Raw genomic sequence first — 23581 nt, 5'->3', positions numbered from 1 at the left:
GAGTATTATATTTGCTGTGGGTTTGTCATAAATGGCTACTTTTTATGTTCAGGAATATTCCCTCTATACCCACTTTGGTGAGAGTTTTTATCATAAATGGATGTTGGACTTTGTCAAATGCTTTTTCTGCATCTATTGAGATGATCATATGGTTTTTGTCTTTTCTTTTGTTACTGTGGTGTATGATGTTGATTGATTTGCGTATGTTGAACCATCCTTGTGAATCTGGGATGAACCCAACCTGGTCATGGTGTATGACCTTTTTTATTTTTTGTTGGATATAGTTGGCTAAAATTTTGTTGAGAATTTTTGCACCTATTTTCATCAAAGATATTGGCCGATAGTTTTCTTTTTTGGTGGTATCTTTGTCTGGTTTTGGAATTAGGGTGATGGTGGCATCATAGAATGTCTTTGGGAGTGATCCTTCATCCTCAAACTTTTGAAAAAGTTTAAGGAGGATGGGCACCAAATCCTCTTTGTATGTTTGGTAGAATTCACTTGTGAAGCCATCTGGTCCTGGGCTTTTATTTGTAGGGAGTGTTTTTATTACGTATTCTATTTCATTTCTAGTGATTGGTCTGTTCAGTTGGTCTGTTTCTTCTTGATTCAGTTTTGGCAGGCTGTAAGATTCTAGAAAATTATCCATTTCTTCCAGATTGTCAAATTTGTTGGCATATAGTTGTTCATAGTATTCTCTTATTTTTTTTGTATTTCTTCAGTATCCGTTGTGATTTCTCCTTTTTCATTTATAATTGTGTTTATTTGGGTTCTTTCTCTCCTCTTTTTAGTGAGTCTGGCCAGGGGTTTGTCAGTTTTGTTTACCTTTTCAAAGAACTAGATCATGGTTTTATTAATTTTCTCTATTGCTTTTTGAGTTTCTATTTTATTGATTTCCTTGTTGATCTTTATAATTTCCTCCCTTCTGTTGATTTTAGGTCTTTTTTGTTCTTCTTTTTCTAATTCATTTAGGTAGTGGGTTAAGTTGTCAATTTGGGATCTTTCTTCTTTTTTGAGGCAGGCCTGTATTGCTATCAGTTTCCCTCTGAGCACTGCTTTTGTGGCATCCCATATATTTTGAGCAGTTGTGCCTTCATTATCATTTGTCTCGAGGTATTGTTTAACTTCCTTCTTGATTTCCTTATTGACCCATTGGTTTTTTAGTAGCATGTTGTTTAGTCTCCATGTAGTAGGTTTTTTCTCATTTCTTTTCCCGTGGTTGATTTCTAGTTTAATGGCATTGTGATCAGAGAAGATACTTGAAGTAATTTCTATGCTCCTAAATTTGTCTAGGTTAGCTGTGTGCCCCAATATGTGATCAGTTCTTGAAAATGTTACATGTGCACTTGAGGAGAATGTGTATTCTGATTTTTTTGGATGTAGTGTCCTGAAGATATCAATTAAGTCTAACTTTTCTATTGTTTCCTTTAGGATCTCTGTTGCTTTATTGGTTTTCTGTCTAGAGGATCTGTCCATTGGTGTGAGGGGGGTATTAACGTCTCCTACTATGATTGTATTCCCATCAATTTCTCCCATTATGTCTGTTAATATTTGTTGTATGTATCTGGGTACTCCTATATTTGGGGCATATATGTTGATGATAGTAATATCCTCTTCTTGAATGGATCCCTTAATCATTAAACAGTTTCCTTCTGTGTCTTTCTTTATGGCTTTCGTTTTAAAGTCTATTTTATCTGATATGAGTATTGCAATTCCTGCTTTCCTGTCATATCCACTGGCATGAAATATTTTTCCCACCCCTTCACTTTCAATGTATGTTTGTCCTTTGTCCTAAGGTATGTTTCTTATAGGCAGCAGATTGAAGGTTTTTGCTTTTTTTTTTAATTTTTCTTCTTAACTATAGTTTATTGATATATCAGTACTAATTTACATGTGTCATATATATCTACTCTTTTGCTGTATGTTTTTATATTTATTATAAACCACTCATAAAATATTTTATTTTATTTATCTTTTAAACTTAAATACTTATATTTTTTTTATTACTCAAATGAATGTATCACATCTGTAATTGTATAATGATCACAAAAATCCAGTTTCACAGGATTTCCTTCCCACAGTCCAAGCACATCCCCCCACCCCCTAAACGGTCTCCTCTGGAGACCATAAGTTTTTCAATGTCTGTGAGTCAGCATCTGTTCTGCAAAGAAGTTCAGTCTGTCCTTTTTTCAGATTCCACATGTCAGTGAAAGCATTTGATGTTGGTGTCTCATTTTCTGGCTGGCTTCATTTAGCATGATAATTTCTAAGTCCATCCATGTTGCAAAAAATGCAGGTATTTCGTTCTTTTTAATGGCTTAGTAATATTCCGTTGTGTATATGTACCACTTCTTCTTTAAATACTCCTCTGTCAATGGACATTTAGGTTGTTTCCATGTTTTGGCTATTGTAAATAGTGCTACAATGAACATTGGAGTACATGTGTCTTTGCGGGTCATGGTTTTCTCTGGGTAGATGCCCAGGAGTGGGATTGCTGGATCAAATGGGAGTTCTATGTATAGTTTTCTGAGGAATCTCCATACTGTTTTCCACAGTGGTTGCACCAATTTACAACCCCACCAACAGTGTAATTAGGGTTCCTTTTTCTCCACACCTTCTCTAGCACTTATTGTTTGTAGACTTTTAGATGATGGCCATTCTGGCTGGTATTAGGTGGTACCTCAGAGTAGTTTTGATTTGCATTTCTCTACTAATGAGTGATGTTGAACATCCTTTCCTGTGTCTCTCGGCCATCTGTATGTCTTCTTTGGAGAATTGTCAGTTTAGATCTTCTGCCCATTTTTTGATGGGGTTGTTTGTTGTTTAGGTATGGAGCTGCTGAAGGTGTTTATAAATTTTGGAGATTAATCCCTTGTCAGTCGATTCACTTGCAAAGATTTTCTCCCATTCTGTGTGTTGCCTTTTCATGTTCTTTAGGGTTTCCTTTGCTGTGCAGAAACTTTGAAGTTTGATTAGGTTCCATTTGTTTATTTTTGTTTTTGTTGTCAATACTCTAAGGGGTGGATCTGAGAAGATGTTGCTGTGGTTTATGTCAGAGAGTGTTTGGCCTATGTTTTTACCTATGAGTTTTAGAGTATCTATTCTTATATCTAGGTCTTTCATCCATTTGGAGTTTATTTTTGTGGATGGTGTTAGGGAGTGTTCTCATTTCATTCTTTTCCATGTGGCTGTCCAGTTTTCCCAGCACCACTTATTGAACAAGCTGTCCTTTCTCCATTGCACATTCTTGCCTCCTTTGTCATAGATGAGTTGGCTATAGGTGCGTGGGTTGAATTCTGGGCTTTCTATCCTGTTCCACTGATCTATATTTCTGTCTCTGTGCCAGTAACATACGGTTTTGATAATTGTTGCTTTTGTAGTATAGCCTGAGGTCCGGGAGCCTGATTCCTCCAGCTCCATTTTTCTTTTTCAGGATGTCTTTGGCTATTCTGGGTCTTTTGTGCTTCCAAACAAACTTTAAAATATTTTGTTCGAGTTTTGTGAAAAATGTCCTTGGTAGTTTGATAGGGATTGCATTGAATCTGTAGATTGCCTTAGGTAGTATAGTCATTTTGATAATATTAACTCTTCCAATACACGAGCATGGTATATCTTTCCATCTATTTGTGTCATCTTTGATTTCTTTCATCAGTGGCTTGTAGTTTTCAGAGTACAGGTCCTTTGTTTCTTTAGGTAGGTTTACTCCTAGGTCTTTTATTCTTTTGGATGCTATGGTAAATGGGATTGCTTCCCTAATTTCTCTTTCTGCTCTTTCATTGTTAGTGTATAGAAATGCCATCAATTTGTGTGTTAGTTTTGTATACTGCAACTTTGCCAAATTCATGGATGAGCTCTACCAGTTTTCTCATAGAGTCTTTAGGATTCTCTAGGTGTAGTATCATTTCATCTGCAAATAGGGATAGTTTTACTTCTTCCTTTTCAATTTGGATTCCTTTTATCTCTTTTACTTGTGTGATTGCTGTGGCTAGGACTTCCAGAACTATGTTGAAGAGTACCAGCAAGAGCAGACATCCTTGTCTTGTTCCTGATCTCAGTGGGAATTCTTTCAGCTTTTCACCATTGAGAATGATGTTTGCTATGGGTTTGTCAAATATGGACTTTATCATGTTGAGGCGTGTACATCATGATCAAGTGGGATTTATCCCAGGGATGGAAGGGTTCTTTAATATCCGCAAATCCATCAGTGTGATACACCACATTAACAAACTGAATAATAAAAACCATGATCCTCTCAATAGATGCGGAAAAAGCCTTTGACAAAATCCAACACCCATTTCTGATAAAAACACTTCAGAAAGTGGGCATAACGGTTTTTGCTTTTTTATCCACTCAGACACTCTGTGTCTTTTGATTGGAGCATTCAGTCCATTGACATTTCAGGTGATAATTGGTAGATGATTATTTATTGCCATTTTAAACCTCGTGTTCCAGTTGATTCTATGATTCTCCATTCTTTCTTTCTTTTTTTGGCTGGATGGTCTCCAATTATTTTCTGCTTGAGTGTTTTCCTTTTCATATTTTCTGAATGTAATGTTTGGTTTTGATTTGTGGTTGTCTGGTTTTTTAATTATGTTACCCCCTTCCTATCATTGTGTGTTTTAGCCTAATAGTCCTGTAGGTTCAAACACTTCATTACCATACTACAATTTAAAAAAAGAAAGAAAATTTAAAAAAGAATGTATTTATTTTCTTACTTCCCTTTCCCACATTTTATGATTTTAGTATCTCTTTTTTTCTTTTTAATTTTATTTTGTTTTAAACATGTTCATTATTAGATTTGTATCCTGGCTTATTTGAGTGACTACTCTCTGATTGTGGTTTTCTCCATCCTAGTTTTTCCTCTCTCTCTCTCTCTTTTTTTTTTTTTTTTTTTTTTTTTTTTGATTTAGAGAAGCCTTTTCAATATTTCTTTTAGAATGGGTTTTGTGTGCTGTATTCTTTTAGCTTTTGTTTGTTGGAAAATACTTTTATTTCCCCTTCTACTTTAAATGATATTCTTTCTGGATGGAGTAATCTAGTTTGCACATTTTTTCCTTTCAGTGCTTTAAATATCTCTTGCTATTCCCTCCTGGCCTGTAGAGTTTCTGTAGAGAAATCACCTGATAGTCTTTTGGGGGTTCCCTTATAAGTGACACTTAGCTTTTCTCTTGCTGCCTTTGGGATCCTCTCTTTATCATTAACATTTGCCATTTTTATTATAATGTGTCTTGGTGTGGGTCTATTTGGGTTCAACTTGTTTGAGGCCCTCTGTGCTTCCTATATCTTGAAATCAGTATCCTTTAGATTTGGGAATTTTCCAAGGATAATTTCTTCAAATATATTTTCCATCCCCTTATCTTTTTCTACTCCTTCTGGAATTCCTATTATGTATAGATTGGACCACTTTATATTATCCCCTAGGTCTCTGATATTGCTTTCATGTTTTCTCATTTGGTTTTCTGTCTGCTGTCCTATTTGGGTGATTTCCATTATTCTATCTTCCACATCACTAATTCATTTTTCTGCATTATTCATTCTGGCTTTTATTGTCTTCAGCTCAGTTTGTGACTCTGCAAATAAATTTTCTAGTTTTTCTTGGCTCCTCTTTATATTTTCTAGTTCCTTTCTGAGGGAATCTGCATTACTGTTAATATCTTCTCTTAATTCCTTCAATATTTTCACTATCTCCCTTTTGAACTCCAAGTCTGTCAGACTACAGAGTTCTGTTTCATTGTTGACTGCATTAGGTGAGTTCTCCTGTTGGTTTAACTGGGAGTGGTTTCTGAGCTTCTTCATCTTGCTTGTTATTTTCTTTTTATTGGTGCAGCTGTACTCCCCGTGGCCTGGCAGGGTTTACCCTGGCACTCCTGTGGAGTGTTTCCTGAGAGCTTGCAGTGTTGGCTGGTCTTCTTTGAGGTAGCAGGGCATTTCCCAAGGGTGGGCAGGGCTAGCAGGCTCACTCTGAATCAAAGAAGGACTTCCTGAGGGCAAGTGGGACTGGCAGGTCTGCACTGTGATGTATGCAGACTTCCCCTGGCCAGCCAGAGCTTGCTCTGGCATTTCTGGTCTGTGGAGCTCTTCCAGGGGGTGGACAGTTCTGGGTGGCTGCTCTGCATGAGTGCAGTGCCTCCCAAGGGCAGGAGCAGCTAGCAGGGCCACTGGAAGACAAAGGGGCACTTCACCAGGGCAGCTGGAACTGGTGGGACCGCCCTGCAATGGAGGTAGATTTCCCACAGCCAGGCAGAACTTTCTCTGGAGTTTCTGGGCCACAGAACTCTTCCAGGGGGCAGGCAGTGCTGAGAAGCTGCTCTGCAGGAGTGCAGCACCTCCTGAGTGTGGGAGTAGCTAGCTGGGCTTCTGGGAGACAAGGGAGCACTTCCCCAGAGCAGCCGGAACTGGCAGGACCACCCCGTGATGGAGGCAGATGTCCCATGGCTGGCTGGAGCTTTCTCTGGCATTTCTGGCCCATGGAGCTCTTCCAGGGGGCAGGAGGTGCTGAGCAGCTGCTCCACAGGAGTGCAGCACCTCTCGAGGGCCAGAGTGGCTAGCTGGTCCACTGGGAGATAAAAGGGTGCTTCCGCAGGGCAGCAGGAACTGGCAGAACCACCCCACAATGAAGGCATATTTCCCATGGCTGAGTGGAGCTTGCTCTGGCATTTCTGGGCTGCGGGGCTCTTCCAGGGGGTTGGCGGTGCTGGGCACTGCTCCACAGGGGTGTAGCCCCTCCAGAGGGCAGGCAGGCAGGGCAGGGAAAGCCCCTGAGGTGGTTGGCATACCAAGAGTGGTAAGGCCAGCCCTCCGGGATGGCAGGCAGCCTCAGGTCAGGGGCACGTGCGTGGGGTAGGGGGAGAGGGGATGCGCTGGAAAGCATTGCTCTCTGCTAGCTGGTGGGCAAGCGCTCACTGGAGCGCAAGGAGTACTCTATGGCGGTCCACCCCTCCTCCTCTCCCCTCCCCAACACTTCACCTTGTCTCTCCTGTGGGTCCAGCTCTTCTCCCAGGTTCCTTCTGTTGTGGCTTTCCACTCCCCAGCCCTTAGCGTACTGCTCCCTCCACCAGTGACACACTGCTTCCTAGTCCCCCAGGCTGTCTCCTCACTGCCAACCCCAGCCCACTCCTGGGGACTAACCTCCAGAGCGAAGGTCTCAATGCCCAGCCCCTACCCAAGCATCTAGGTTTTTGGTGACTGTGCCAGTAGTTCAGATAATCTGTTCAGCTCTCACTCTGCTTTTCAGATCTCAGACCCACTGCTGAACTCTTCTCAGAGTCTGGAGATCCCTCTGACTCAGTTGATCTTTCCATGGATTAGGTGACTTTCCAAGGTGTGGGTTCCCTTTGGGGAGCACCCATCTGGTATTGATTCCCCTTCTCTCACTATCCTGTTTTCTCTTGTTTTACCCAGTTATGTCACGAGATTCTTTCTGTTATTCAAGTTTAAGTTCTTCTGCCAGCATTTAGTTGCTGTTCTGTGTGAGTCATTTAACATGTAGATGCATTTTTTTTGTTGTGTTTGTAGGAGAGGGTGAGCACATCCCCCTGCTCTTCCGCCATCTTGCCTTCCTCCCCCATGATAAATTTCTTATTGCTTGTTTTGGAAATGTTTTACTGTAACTTTGGAAATGTTTTACTGTAACTTTCCTTAAGTTTTCATCTTGACACAATTTCAGAGTTACAGAAAAAGTTGTTTGAATAATGTATTCCCACATAACCTTCACTCAGTTTCCCCTGATTTTACATAATTATAGAACTATTATTAAATTCAAGAAGCAGACATCTGTACAGTACTATTTACTTAACTACACACTTTTATTCAGATTTTATCAGTTTTTCTATTAATGTCCTTTTTCTGTTCTGGGACCCCATCCAGGATCCCACATTGCATAGCTGATCACATCTATTTTGTACATTCTGTGTCTAATTAGGACAGTTCTTAAGTTTTCATTACCTTGACATTATTCAAGAGTACTAGCCAGTGATTTTGTAAAATGTCCATTAGTTTGAGTGCATCCATTGTTTTTTTCATGATTTGATTTGTGGTTATGCATGTTTGGCAGGAATATCAAAAGTTGTATATGCTCTTTAGTTACTTATATCAGGGGGTACAGGATGTCCGCATGCCTTCTTCCTGAGGATGCTAACATGGATCATTTGGTCAAGGTGGTGTTTTCTAGATTACACCACTAAAAAGTTACTTTTCCCCTTTTGTAATCAGTAATTTTTTGGGGGGTGGCAATAGTTTAGATTATACAAATATCCTATTTTTCTTTAAACTTTTTCCCATTAATTTTTATCATCCATAGAGATCTCACCTACAAGAATTACTACTGTTGGTTTTCTAGTGGTGATTTTTCTATTTCTCTCTTTTCTTCTCTATTTATTAATCAGAACACTTCTTTAAGGAAGAACTGTATTTCAGAATGTTCTATAAATAGAGTTATACAATAAGTAGCCTTTCAAATCTGGCCTCTTTCTCTTGGCAGAATGCACTTGAGATTCGTGCCTCTTTGTTGTTGCTGAGCAGTATTCTTCTGTATGATGTACCATCATTTGTCTCTGCAATCAGTGTTTGAAGGTCATCTGGCTTGTTTCCAGTTAGGATGTTTATTAATAAAACTGTTATGAACATTCATGTGTTAAGTCTCTGTGCATATATTAATATTTATACTTATCTTGGAGAAATATTTGGGTGTGGAATGACTAGCTCAAATGATAAATATATCTTTAATTTTATAAGAAACAGCCAAACTGTTCTCCAAACTAGATGTACCATTTTACATTCTCACTAGTAGTTAATGAGAGTTTCAGTTATTCAGCATCATCAGGAATGCAAGCATACTGTCATTTTAAAAAATTAGCCAATTTAGTGACTCTATAGTGATATCTTGTTGTCACTCTAATTTGCATTTCCCTATGACTATTGATTTAGATCATCTTTCCACAGGATTATTTGCCATCTGTATATCTTCTTTGGTGAAGTGTGTCTTCAGATTTTTACTTATTTTCTTTCAATGGGTTGTTTTGTCTTAATGTTTAGCTTTAAAAGTTTTTTAAAAAACATTTTATGGATACAGTTCTTTGTCTGAAATGTGATTTGTATCTATTTTCCCAGTTTTTAGCATTTCTATTCTGTGAACAGTGTTTTTAACTTTGATAAAGTCTAACTATTGATATTTTCTTTTTTTTTTTTTTTTTTTTTTTTGTCTTTTTTTTGCTATTTCTTTGGGCTGCTCCTGCGGCATATGGAGGTTCCCAGGCTAGGGGTCGAATCGGAGCTGTAGCCACTGGCCTACGCCAGAGCCACAGCAATGCGGGATCCGAGCCGAGTCTGCAACCTACACCACAGCTCACGGCAACGCCGGATCGTTAACCCACTGAGCAAGGGCAGGGACCGAACCCGCAACCTCATGGTTCCTAGTCGGATTCGTTAACCACTGCACCACAACGGGAACTCCGATATTTTCTTTTATGGATTGTACTTTTGGGTATGGTATCTAAAAACTCTTTACCTAGTCCAAGATCACAAAGACTTTTCCACGATCCTCTGAAAGTAGTATAGTTTTACACTTTACATATAGGTCTATGATCCATTTTGAGGTAATTTTTATACAAAGTGTGAGGTATGGGCCAAAGTTCTTTTTTTTTTTTTTTTTGATTATGGATAATTTCAACACCATTTGTTGAATTACTTTTTTAGATATAAAATTGTTTTTCCTCATTTTTAACATTCCTTTTTTGCCTAAAAGTCCTTCAATAGCTTTCCTTAACACATATGAACAAGTTCATGCACTGAACATAGAAATTCAAGGTTTTGTATGATTGGCCCCTGCTTACAACGTATCTTTAGCCTTATCTTCTTGTTTCTTTGCCTCTTAATGTATATTCTGTAACAGTGAATCATTATTTGATTCATATTTCAAATGAAATATTCAAATGAATGTTTCACTAAGTCTTTGATTGATCATTTATTTTATCATACTTAGCTCTTTTTTTGGAAAATCCCTTTCTCCTGCCCCCATCACCCTTAACTCAGCCAGCAAATTCCACTTATGAGAGATGAGTCAGCTTATATGAAACAACTTTTCTTAACCTCTATACTGGTAGATATCTGCATTGCACTTAACATGTTGTACTATAATTATCATTATATGTATGACCAAAAAATTTACTGTTTTATTAACCCTTACCTCATAATATTAGAACCTAAGCACCCTTTGAAATGCCCCTGAGTTTTTACTGGACAGGCCTACTAGTTAACTGTAGCAATGCAACATCTGCACTGTCTTCTACCTTGTTGGGGCTCACTCTCACTCATACATTGCCTTACCACAGCCTTTGTAGAGAGAGGCTCCAGCAGTCCAGTCACTGCCCATCAGTAGAGAATAAAACTATTCTGCCATTCATTTAGTTTATGACGACCATCATTTTCGGTTAATAAAAGGTTAAACTCAGTGTACTGGCCACCCCATATTCTCCATTTAATCTTAGTTTTCTATTCTAGCTCCACCTCACTCTCCCCTCAAGCTCTCTCCTCCCAAATATCCAATATATACCCTTTGATATATATTTTAGATTATTTGCTTCTGGATAGAGGGGGAAATCTTACGTTATATTAGAATGGGGGTTTGAGGAGGCTCTGATCTGTTGAGAATAGTCTTTATTTTATTTATTATGGGACCTAGCATGGTGCTGAGCATACAGTAAACACTAAGTACATATAGATGAGGATAAAGGGTAAGAAAAGAGAGAAAGGAAGGAAAGATGGGGATAGAATAGGAAAAAGAGTAAGGAGGAAGAAAGTATAGGAAAAAGGAACCTAATTGTTCAAGGACTTCAAACCCAATTTTACATTCGAACACTCTCTAAAATGTCTGTTACATTTATATGAAACTGGCAGTTCTTCTCATCATTGGACTTCTCTATACTTTTGCAATTTCTCCTTCCTCTGAACAGTAATCATATTGTAGCTGTTTTTCTCCTATGAAATGGTAACTCTATATATTACATTATAATCATTTAGGAATATGCCTCTTTCAACTATAGACCAGAATCAACTTGAAAGTAGGACAAAATTACCTAGTTTATACCTTATATGTTAAAACACTCAATCTGAACCTCAGAATGGATGAAGAAATACAGTAGTGTGTTTCCTCAGCCTGAGAAATAAAAGTAGGCACAACTTAGCCACTCATGATTGAGATACAGCAACAAAATGACGTGAATTTATTGACATTTTTATTAGGTTACATCAATCACTGCAAGTGAATTTATTCATTTTCCACTCCTCACAAATGTTAGCCAAAGATGTCAGTGATTTTTTTTCTCCTTCTCATTCAGATGCATGGCCGTTTCAGGATTCTTAGGCCTGAAAATAATACATTGACCTTTCCCCTAAACATTAATGGTATGATTTTCTTGCAATAAGTTCAGTTTTCATTTTGGCATAGCCATATATTATATGGGACACACTATTGTATTTGGTACAGCAGTCCATAAATACAAAATGCTATAGCACCTCTGTGACTTTGTCACTATTACACACACCTAATCACTGAAGTATTCCATTACACTGGAATGAATGTATACAGAAATGTCTTCCATTAGCCAGAGTTCCTATGATTTAATGATTTCTTTAATATGGTTTATATTTCATTGCAAGAAATTCCAAGATATCCCCTAGGGAATACAGTTCTGGCTAGGAAATATAAGGCTGCTAGAGAAACTTAAGTAAAAAAGAGGGGTTATTTAAAAAGAGGAAGATTTAGGGGCCTCAAGGAGATTTCTTAGCTTGTTCAAAAAATGGAGAAAGTAGTCATTTCCATGAAAAGGATTTATAATTGATATAATTATTTCTTACATGTTAAATAAATAAATTTACTAAAACAAAAACAAAAGCCTTCTTTATGTCAACTCTAATGTTCCAAATTTTTCTGCCTGAATGAAACAATGTTTCTAGGTCATACAGGTGACCAGTAACAGACTCGGAAAATAGTTCACACTAACTACATCCAAGTAAAAATTTGGAAGTCTACATTTATCAAATGATGAAAGTTTTAATTATAAAACTTGTAAAGCTTAAAATTGCTGTTTTTAATAAGACAGGCCAAATGAAACAGTTGTTAAACTAAAATAATACTACTATTTCTTTGATATATTTCCCAGATTTTAGCTACCGGGAAATTCTTAATTGATAAGGAGGCCCACCCATCAGTCTAATACAGAAACCTATTCTTCTTACGAATTAAGAAATTGAGAACTGACTAAGAATGCAGAAAGAAAAAAATAGACATTGGTGGGGAAGCTAGCATGGATACAGCAAAACTTTTTTCTAAGTCAAATTTTAATCCCTTTAATCTACCCAATAAAGTCTTCAAAGTAATGATCATTACGATGTTCACTATTTTCAGGAGAGAAATGAACACAGAATTTCAGAAAAGAGTTATAGAATATAAGGAAGAACAAAACAAAACTAAAGAATATAACTGAATTTTTTAAATATGCTAGAAGAAATAAACAATATATTAAACAATACAGGGAAATGGACCAGCAATCTGAAAGACACACTAGTGGAAATCGCCCAAGCTGAACAAGGGAAAAACTTTTTAAAGTGAGGATAGTTTATAAGGCCTCTGGAACAATATCAAGCATGCTAACCCTTGCATTATAGGGGTCCCAGAAGAGAAAGAAAGAGAGAAGGGGGCAGATAACTTATTTGAAGAAAGAATAGCTGAAAACATCCCTAACCAGGGGAAGGAAGCAGACATCCAAGTCCAGGAAGCACAAAGACCTCAAACAAGATGAATCTAAAGAAGTCCATACCAAGACACATTTTAATTAAAAGAGAAAAAGTTAAAGATAAGGAGAGAATCTTAAAAGCAGACAGAAAAAAGATAACTAGTTACATACAAGGGAACTCCCATGAGACTGTCAACTGACTTTTCAATAAAAAATTTTGCAGGCCAGGAGAGAGTAGCACAATGCATAAAAGTGATAAAAGGAAAAACCCTACAACCAAGAATATGCTACCTGGCCAGCCTATCATTCAGATTTGAAGGAGAAGTAAAGAGTTTTACAGAAAAGCAAAAGCTGAAGAGTTTAGCACCACTAAACTGGCTTTATAAGGAATGTTAAAGTGACTTCTATAAATTGGAAGGAAAAGACAACAGCTAGATAAATGAAAATTATGAAAGGAAAAAGTTCATTGGTAAAGGAAAATATACATCAGATCAACCACTTATAAAGCTAATAGGAAGGTTCATAGACAATGGTAGTAAAATAATCTCTATCTACAATAAGTAGTTAAGTGATACACAAAACTAGAAGATTAAAAACATGTCAAAACCATCAAACATTGACAAGGGGGTATGAAAATATAGAACAGTATGCATTCAAACTTGAGATCATCAATTGCAATAATCACATATGTATATAGATTGTTAAATATGAACCTCACAGTAACCAAAAACCAAAAACCTGTAGTGGATACACATACAAAAAGAAAGGAATGCAAACCTAACACTAGAGATGGCGACCCACAAATAGGAGAATAATTACAATTGCAGAGGTTCTCCCCAAGGAGCAACATCATGGGGGATCTTCTCTGGGAAGAGGAGCCTCCATAATGCTTGACTGTGAAGGCTTTGAAGGCCAATGGGGCTTACTTTCAAAACATTCAGAGGGCTCTGGAAACATAGACTCCCCTTTTAGAGGACACACACAAACTATTACATGCTCCAGATTCCAGGGTGGAAGCAGTAATTTGAAAAGAGCCAAAGTCAGATCTACCTGCTGATCTTGGAGGATCTCTCTGTGGATATGGTCATGCCCACCATGGGGGCCAGGACCTGTCTTCCCACACCAGTGTCTGTTTTTATGCCAATATCATTCTCTTTTTATTGTCATAGCTTTTCAGCATAGTATGGAATCATGGAGCTTCATACCTCCAGCTTTGTTCTTTCTCAGGATTGCTCTATTTGGGGTCTTTTGTGAGTCCACACAAATTTAGAATCATTTGGTCCAGTTCTGTGAAAAACTGCCATTGGTATTTTGATAGATATTGCATTAAATTTGTAGATTGCCTTGGGTAATATTGATATTTTAACAATATTAATTCTTCCAATACATAAGCATGGCAAATTTTTCTGTGTACGTGTCATCTTAAATTTTCTTTCATCAATATCTAAAAGTTTCAAGAATACATCTTTTACCTCAGACTTACTCCTAGATATTTTTACTTTATTTTTTAATCAATCAATTATTGAGATATAGTTAATTAACCATATTATATTAGTTTCAGGTGTACAACATAGTAATTAAAATTTTATAGATTATACTCCATTTACAGTTATTATTAAATATTTGCTATGTTCCCTATGCTGTACAGTATATCTTTGTAGCTTATTTATTTTAAGCATATTAGTTTGTAACTCTTAATCCTCTACCCCAATCTTGCCTTTCCTCCCTTCCTTTTCTCCACTCTAACCACTAGTTTATTCTCTATGTTCGTGAGTCCATTTCTTTTTGTTGTTACATTCACTAGTTTGTTTTATTTTTTAGATTCCACATATAAGTGATATTATATAGTATTTGTCTTTCTCAATCTGACTTAATTCACTATACATAATACCCTCCAGATCCATCCAATGTTTTTGCAAATGGCATGAAATTTTGCCATTGGTTTTTAATGGTGGGCAGTATTCCATTGTATATATACACCATATCTTTACCCATTCAAACTGTTGATGGACACTTAGGTTACTTCCATATCTTGGTTACTTTAGATAATGCTGCTATGAACATTGGGGTGCATGTATCTTTTTGAATTGGTGTTCTTATTTTTTTTTTTTTTTTGTATTTATGTCCAGGAATGAAATTTCTGGATCATATGGTAGTTCTATTTTTAGTTTTTTTGAGAAACCTCCATACAGTTTTCCACAGCAGCTACATCAATCTACATTCTCACCCACAGTGCGCAAGGGTTCCTTTTCTCCACATCCTGGCCAACATTTGTTATTTGTGGTTTTTTTGATGATAACCATTCTGACAGGTGTGCAATAATATCTCACTATGGTTTTGATTTGCATTTCTCTGATGATTAGCAATGATGAGCATCTTTTCATGTGCCTATTGTCCATCGATACGTCTTTTATGGGGAAAAAATGTTTATTCAGGTCTTCTCATTGTTTAGTTGTTTGTTTTTAGGATGTTGAATTGTATGAGCTGCTTATATATATTTTCATATTAACTCCTAATTGATCATATCATTTGCAAATGTTTTCTCCTATTAAGTAGGTTTTCTTTTTGTTTTGTTGGTTTCCTTTGCTGCACAAAAGTTTTTAAGTTTAATCAGGTCCCACTTGTTTATTTTGTTTGTTTGTTTCCTTTACACTAAAAACAGATCAAAAAAATATTGCTGCCATTTATATCAAAGAGTGTTCTGCCTATGTTTTCAAGGAGTTTTATAGTATCTGGTCTTACACTTGCATCTTTATTCCACTTTGAGTTTATTTTTGTGTATGGTGTTAAAGAGTGTTCTAATTTTGTTCTTTTACATGTAGCTGTCCAGTGGTCCAAGCACCACTAATTGAAGACACTGTCTTTTCTCCATTGTATGTTGCCTCCTTTGTCATAGATTAATTGGCCATAAGTGTATGGGTATATTTCTGAGCTTTCTATACTGTTCCATTGATCTATGTGTATGATTTTGTGCCAGTTCCATGCTGTTTTGATTACTGTAGCTCTGTGGTATTGTCTGAAGTGAGGAGTGTGGTACTTGCAGCTCTTTCTTCTTTCTCAAGATTGTTTTGGCTATTTGGAGTCTTTCATGTTATCATTACAAATTTTAAAATTATTTATTCTAGAGATTGCAGTAAATCTGCAGATTGCCTTTGGTGGTATGGTTATTTTAATAAGATTAATTCTTCCAGTCCAAAAACACAGTGTATCTTTCCATCTGTTTATAATTTCAATATCTTTCATCAGCATTTTATAGTTTTCTGAACATAGTTCTTTTATCTCCCTAGGTAGGTTTATCCCTAGGCATTTTATGCTTTTTGGTGTGATTGTAAATGTGATTTCCTTAATTTCTTTTTTTAATAGTTCATCATTTGTATATAAAAGTGCAACAGATTTCTATATATTAATTTTGTATCCTGCAACTTTACTGAGTTAATTTGCATGATCTCTAATAGTTTTTGGGTGGTCTTTTTATGGTTTTCTATGTATAGAATCATGTCATCTGCAAACAGTGATTTTTACTTATTCTTTTTTTTTTTTTTGTCTTTTTTTGTGTTTTTGCCTTTTCTGGGGCCACTTCCCATGGCATATGGAGGTTCCCAGGCTAGGGGTCTAATCGGAGCTGTAGCCACCAGCCTATGCCAGAGCCACAGCAACGCAGGATCCGAGCCACATCTCCAGCCTACACCATAGCTCACGGCAACGCTGAATCCTTAACCCACTGAGCAAGGCCAGGGATCGTACCAGCAACCTCATGGTTCCTAGTCGGATTGGTTAACCACTGTGCCACAACAGGAACTCCAGTTTTACATATTCTTTTCCAATTTTATTTCCTTTCATTTCTTGTTCTCATCTGATTGTCATGGCTAAGACCATACTACACTGAATAAAAGTGGCAAGAATGGGCATGCTTGTCTTATTCCTTATCTTAGAGGAAATACTTTAGCTTTTCACCTTTAAGTGCGATGTTAGCTCTAGGCTTATATGGACTCTATTGTTTTGAGGTATGTTCCCTCTATACCCATTTTCCCGGAGAGATTTTATCAAAAGTGGATATTGACTTTTATAAAAAGCTTTTTGTCTATTGAGATGATCATATGGCTTTTACTCTTCAATTTGTGATTGTGATATACCGCATTGATTGATTTACTGATACTGAATAATCCTGGCATCCCCGGAGTAAATCTTACTTGATCATGGTGTATAATCCTTTTAATGTATTGTTGGTTTCCTAATATTTTTTGATAATTTTTGAGTCTATGTCCATGAGTGCTATTGGTCTATAATTTTCCCTTTTTTTGTAATGTCTTTTTCTGGTTCGGCCTCAAGAATGAGCTTTGAAGCATTTCTTCTGCAATTTTTGAATTTTCTGTAAAAGTTAGGTATTAATGCTTCTCTAAATATTTGGTAGAATTCACCTTTGAAGCCATCTGGTCCTAGACTTTTATTTGTTGGAAGTTGTTGGGTTTTTTTGTTTTGTTTTTTTTTAAGTTACTGATTCAATTTCATTACTAGTAATTGGTCAGTTCATATTTTCTGTATCTTCCTGTTTCATTCTTGGAAGATTGTACAGTCCTAGGAATTTGTCCATTTCTTCTAGGTTGTCCATTTTATTAGCATATAGGTTTTTGTAGTAATCTCTAATGATCCTTTGTATTCCTGTGGTGACAGTTGTAACTTCTCCTTGTTCATTTTTTGATTTTATTGACTTGGGCTCTCTTTTTTTCTTGTTGAGTCTGGCTAAAGATTTATCAGTTTTGTTTGCAATTATTTTCCATCCTAATTACCCCAGACAACTAGGAGCAGTTCTTGTGCCCCAAAGCCTGCGATGTTACTTAAACTAGCCAACCCTAAGCTTGTTTAGCCTGTTTACATTGCCTCACCCACTCCTTCCTGATAAAATCCCCAACAAAGCCTCTTGTCCACATTGTCCCCTCACTCCTTCCTCCTGACCAACCCTAGTGTTCCCCCATGTGGCCCTTTGTGGTGTGCTATGCCTTCTGTTTCTAGAGACTTTTGAGTATAAAAACTTCTTTCTCCATGACTATCTTTCTTTCTAGTCTGTGTGTCTAAACAAAACAAATCCTGGGTACATTTTAAAACATCTACCAGAAGATGATGCCTTGCATACCCTTTGTGAATATACTAAAATCACAGAAATAAAAAACATTTAAAAGGATGAATTTTATGGTGTGTGAATTATATCTAAATTTTTAAAGTGTAGTAAAAATGTAAAACAATGGTTTCTATTAAAGTAGAAAAATGAAATAATGGATATTGGGTGGTGATAGCCATGCTACAACAATATCATGTAACAGCGAGAAAATATCTTCTTTCATGTTTTTATCTGTCCTATATTATGTTAGTATACTGCAGTAAACTTTTTACTTAGCAATAAATATGTATATTGCTTCCTTTTTTCCTGTTCTAAACTATGCTATAATTCATATCTAGATAATGCTTTTATTATCATATGATAGATTTTATAAGTATAATTTCTAAGTCAAAAGATAGGTGGTATTCTTTTGAAAGAAATACTGCAAGTTACTTTTCCAAATGTGTACCAATCTAAGATCCTCTTAAAGGAATGAGTACCCATTGAGTTTTACTTAGCGCTACCTCTTATTCATTGTTTTAATTTTTACCAAACTAATTGGTTTTAAATGTACCTCATTACTGTTTTAATTTGCATAACTTTGTGTGGGTTATTTAACATTATTTTTATGTTTATTAGCCCTTTTCATCTCTTTCTCAGATAATTAACTATTCATATCCTTCCCTTTTTATTAGCCTAGGCTATGTAATTGATTATTAACCAGGGACAATGATAGTAATCTGCTATCTTTATCAGGAAATGTATAAGATAGTCTCCTCATCATGTAAGTCCTCAATATATGTCCAAGATGATGTCTTCTTTACATTAATTCTGATGAGCTCTCAGTATGCCCTTGAGGAAGCCTCATTTTTTTCTACATTCCCAGGGTACTTTTCTCTAGTTATTTCTTTGGAAATTTCTTCTTCTCTTTGTTTTGGTTTGGTTTGGTTTGTTTTTTTTTTTTTTTTTTTTTTGCTCCTGCTAGAACTCACAGAGTATACACACTTGATATCCTAAATCAATCCTTCTTTATATTTTCTATCTTCGCTTGATATTTTCCATCCTCATGTGATTTTTAAGATTTAAGATAGATCTTCCATATTTTTAAAGATGAACATTGAGGTTTCAGTAACGTCCTTCCCTTTTTAAATTTCTCTGATACATTTTTCTTTTTCCTTTATAATATCTAATTGTAGCACCAGAGTTCTCAGCATACATTTTAAATTATTCTTCCATTTCATCAACTATATCTGCCTTAGAGGAGCCATCTGCTGCAGTTGTTCAGCTTGGTCTTCTATTCTTTATTGATTCAAGTCAGAGGATTTGTTCCCTCAGCACAGGTGCAAGGCAAATAGTGGTAAATTTGGCAACCAATAAAATATTAATCAGATTTTCTTTTCCAATGTAGAGTTATCTACTGAAGCATAAGAGGGGGTGAAGAAGACAGGCCACTTGATTCTCAGGGCTCTGCAGCTGGGATGGGAGGTCCTTTTCCAGCTGATTAAAGGCATATTCATCTCAAACAGGAATAGCATGTTTTTTACCATAACCACAGGCAGCTAACTGCAGCAGAACTAATTTTCTTATGATAAGAGCTTCCATTCAGCTACTGGGCTCCCACAGACAGTTTCAGGATTGGCAGACTTCACCTCAGGCTCTGCAGCAGAGGAGAACTTCTTACCAGACCACTGGCACCTTCCATTCAGTCAGTAAGTAAGTCTCAGACTTACTATTTTTCCCCTCCTATTTGCTTGTTTCCTAGCTCTCCCAATGCCATAGCTGTTCTGTTTCCTGCCGTCTTTCTCCCCTTTCCTGTGCTTTCTGCTACATTTCTACCTCCTACATATTTAAGTATATATTTGCAAGCATAAACATGTATAAGACAATGTTAATATACCTTAAAAAAGAAAAATGGGAGTTCCCGTCGTGGCTCAGTGGTTAACGAATCCTGCTAGGAACCATGAGGTTGCGGGTTCGATTCCTGGCCTTGCTCAGCGGGTTAAAGATCTGACGTTGTCATGAGCTGTGGTGTAGGTTGCAGACGCTGCTTTGATCCCGTATTGCTGTGGCCCTGGCGTAGGCCGGGGACTACGGCTCCGATTTGACTCCTAGCCTGGGAACCTCCATATGCCACGGGAGTAGCCCAAGAAACGGCAAAGATACAAAAAAAAAAAAAAAAAAAAAAAGAAAAGAAAAAGAAAAATGGAGGTAAAATAAGGTAAAATAATACTTTAAGAGACTTTGATAAAATATGTCCAAATTTTGAATCTCAAGTGCTTTTTTTAGGAAGCAGTACAGCTTTTTAATATCTGTGTGCAATATGCATGTAATATTTGATACACGTTAAATAAAAATAAATAAGTTCCCATTGTGGCTCAGCAGAAATGAATCTGACCAGTAGCCATGAGAAAGTAGGTTTGACCCCAGGCCCCACTCAGTGGGTTAAGGATCCAGTGTTGCCATGAGCTGTGGTGTAGGTCACAGATGCCGCTCGGATCTGGTGTTGCTGTGGCTGTGACATAGGCCAGCAGCTGTAGCTCTGATTAGACCCCTAGCCTGGGAACCTCCACATGCCACAGATGTGTCCCTAAAAAGACCAAAAAATGAAATAAAATAAATAAATAAATAAAAATAAGAATCACAATTAACTTTGTCTCTGGACTTTACGAGGAATATTAAAAGTTAGAATATGAATATTTTTATTAGATTGAACCTTTATACTTACAATGATGATGAGAAAATATAACATACACTTTAAAATATTTGTTTTAATGTTTACTATAATATTTATTGATTTATAGAAAATGTAGAAATTGGTAGTAGACTAACCAATATGTATGAGACATGCACAGATTTAATTTGGGGCCAAAATATATCTCATAATCATCAAAATGTTAGATTTTATTTTTAATGAATGCATAGCATGCATAAAGAGATATAACCTGGGGGCTTCAGAGTAAATAGTATAGAAGGTTGACAAAAATGATTAGTCCAGAGCAGGTCAAATAAAAGCAAACAACCAATATTACCAATATTTCTCAATACACATAACTAGTATCACCAGTATTACATAATACACATAACCATTATTAAAAAAAAAAAAAGATGAAAACTTGAATCACCATTAGCTTGCTCCCCATATTCCCTGAAACTATAATGACAATGCACAAAGGGAAAAAAATCTGAATTAGTTTAAAGAATAACAGGAGGTATCTCTTGAGATTTGAATGAGTATGTGCAAATGGAACCATCAAATAGATGGCTTTGAATAGATATGTTAACCAGAGAGGCAAGACACACAGCTCAAAAAATCTGCAAGTAAAGCTGTCAGAGCCATTCTTTTAGGAACAATGAAGTTCTAAATCAGCCAAGAGAGTGGAGGTGGGAAAGCACTCAGAAATTAAAATGACTAAGGAAGAAATTTCTACCAAATTGCTGTCACCCTCCCTACTTCCTTTCCCCATTTCTTTGAATTCAGAGCCATATACCCCCTGACTAAGAAGGAGAGTAGGCTTTCTAAGGAGGTAAAGCAATATGACTGAAGAGCAACAGTTCCAAATAGGAACCCCAGAGTAAAGTTTCCTTATTTTTTTTGCTTGAGACCATGAATGGATAGATTTGCCTACCCATCATCCATTAAACCATCCACTCTAGGGCACAAAAGTGAAGCAACGAGAAGAAAAAATACAAATAACATTGACCATAAAAATTATTCAGGAAACATAAGAAAATCTTTTTTTTTTTTTGTAAGTCTATTTGATTTTCTCAGAGAGAATAGAAAATATATTGCATCCATAAGATAAGGACAGGCTGACATTGGAGAGAAAAAAAAAAATCCAGCTAAACCATAGAGTGAAGGTCAAAAATAAATTGTTTAGGAGTTCCTGTTGTGGCTCAGTGGAAACAAACCTGACTAGTATCCATGAGGGCATGAGTTCAATCCCTGGCCTAGCTCAGTAGGTTAAGGTTGCATGATATCTGGTGTAGGCTGCAGTCGCAGCTTGGATGGGGCATTCCTGTGGCTCTGGCATAGGCTAGCAGCTACAGTTCCGATTCTCACCTAGCCTGGGAACTTCCATATGCCATGGGAGTGGCCCAGAAAAGACCAAAAAAAATTGTTTAGACATGCAAGAAATAAGAAACTCCCTATTTCTGAAATCATTGTTGATGCATATGAAATAGAAAGAGTTGTATTTCAAAAAATAGAGTTCATGAGCTCAAAGGAAAGGAATTCTGTGAGGACAAGTATGCAAAATGTCGTGAGACTAAATTAGAAGAGTAGTCCTAGATCACCAAAAGAATGTCTTTAAATGAAAGAATTGTATGGGTTTTGTTTAGCAGTGTGATTATAAAGCTAGAGTTAGTCACTAGTGACCAGCCACTAGTCACACAAGCCTATTTGCCTTTGAATTTAAATTTTGTTTCCTTAGTCACTTTAGCCACATTTCCAGGGCTCAACAGCAACATCCGGCTAGTGGCTACTAGATTGCACATCATACATATAAGATATTTTCATCATTACTGAAAAGTCTATTGAATAGCTTTGATCTTGGTGGTATGGTGGCCATCTATCTTTCATTTTTCAGAAAATATCCACTGAGTAGCTTCTTTTTGTAGAGTAGAAAAGGCTGAGAACATCTGTAGCAACATGGCAAAGGTTTTGTTCTCATGGGCTCAATGTGTAATAGACAGATAGTAAACAAATAATGCATACTGTAATGGAAAGGGTTGACAACTGCTAAGAGGAAAACTAAAGCAGTGGAAAAGGATAGAAGCGGATGAGTTCAAGAACTATTTGAAGTTGGGTGTGAGTGGAGGCTTCTCTGAGAATATGATATGTGAGGGAACTGAGATTTAAAAAAAAATCACATGAAAATCTGTAGGAAGCATATTCCAGGTAAAGAGAAAAACAAGTTAAAAAAAAAAATGGAGGTGAAAAACAGAACTGCCAGAAGGCTATTGAACAGCAAACGAGGGAGGTAGCAGGAAATAATGTCAGCAAAGTAAGAAGGAGGCTACAGGAGCTCACAGGCAAGAGTCAGGGTGTGGTTTTTATTCTAGGAATAATGGGAAATTTGTGTACAGAGGAGGGTGACATTAAAACTGACACCACTAATGGCCTCAACCTAGTCAGAACACAGATTGGGGCTTGAACCCATGCACTGGGACTTGAACCCACAGTTTTAAATTAGAATCACTCACCTAGTGTCTGGACTAACTGAGGTTCAGGTTCTTTATGCCTCTTCACAGAAGGAATTCAGTGAGAGACAAAGTGATAGGCAAGAAATATATTAAGATAGGATGCAAGAGGGCAGGAAGGGAGGCTCTGCCCTGGGGATCTGATGGGCTACAGTTTTATCATCCAAGGGAAATGGGGGTCAGAAAAGACAGCCTCTTCCTTTCTGGGAGTAGTAGTTCCTCCTTGGTATCCAGTAAGGTCTGTATTCAGATCAGCAAAAGGGTGGTCCTCAAACTCCCGTCTTTGGTCTGAATCTCAATGCAGGCCTCATCCCCTCCCCAACCCAATGACCTAAGGTAATTCTCGCACCTCCACTAGTCAAGCAAGCCTGCCTTGTGCTGATGGCTTTCTTGAGCATTTATTAACTTAGAGTGATCTCCCAATATCCCCTAGATTTACCTCTCTATCAATGATCCTTTATTGGGACTTCTACATCTATCCGTGCCTATTCTATCCCAATCAACGCGATCAGAATTATATTTTAAAACCCTCACTTTAGCTGGTTTTGGTCTCAAGTTA

The 23581-nt window shown here is 36.9% G+C and overlaps 1 protein-coding gene across 17 annotated transcripts in view; it reads left to right on the top strand.

The window, feature by feature from the left end:
• Window positions 1–23581, top strand: part of EPHA6 (EPH receptor A6) — an 870463-nt gene that overhangs the window by 671094 nt on the left and 175788 nt on the right. The gene's annotated exons all lie outside the window — the stretch shown is intronic.

Source organism: Sus scrofa, chromosome 13 (assembly GCF_054392235.1).
Source record: "Sus scrofa isolate SSC_HxYL_T2T_F1_AM1 chromosome 13, Sscrofa_HxYL_maternal_Yorkshire_Landrace_v2.0, whole genome shotgun sequence".
In the NCBI taxonomy this organism is placed as follows: Eukaryota; Metazoa; Chordata; class Mammalia; order Artiodactyla; family Suidae; genus Sus; species Sus scrofa.
The sequence above is the reverse complement of the archived record's forward strand: the minus strand, read 5'-3'. Positions and strand labels throughout refer to the sequence as shown.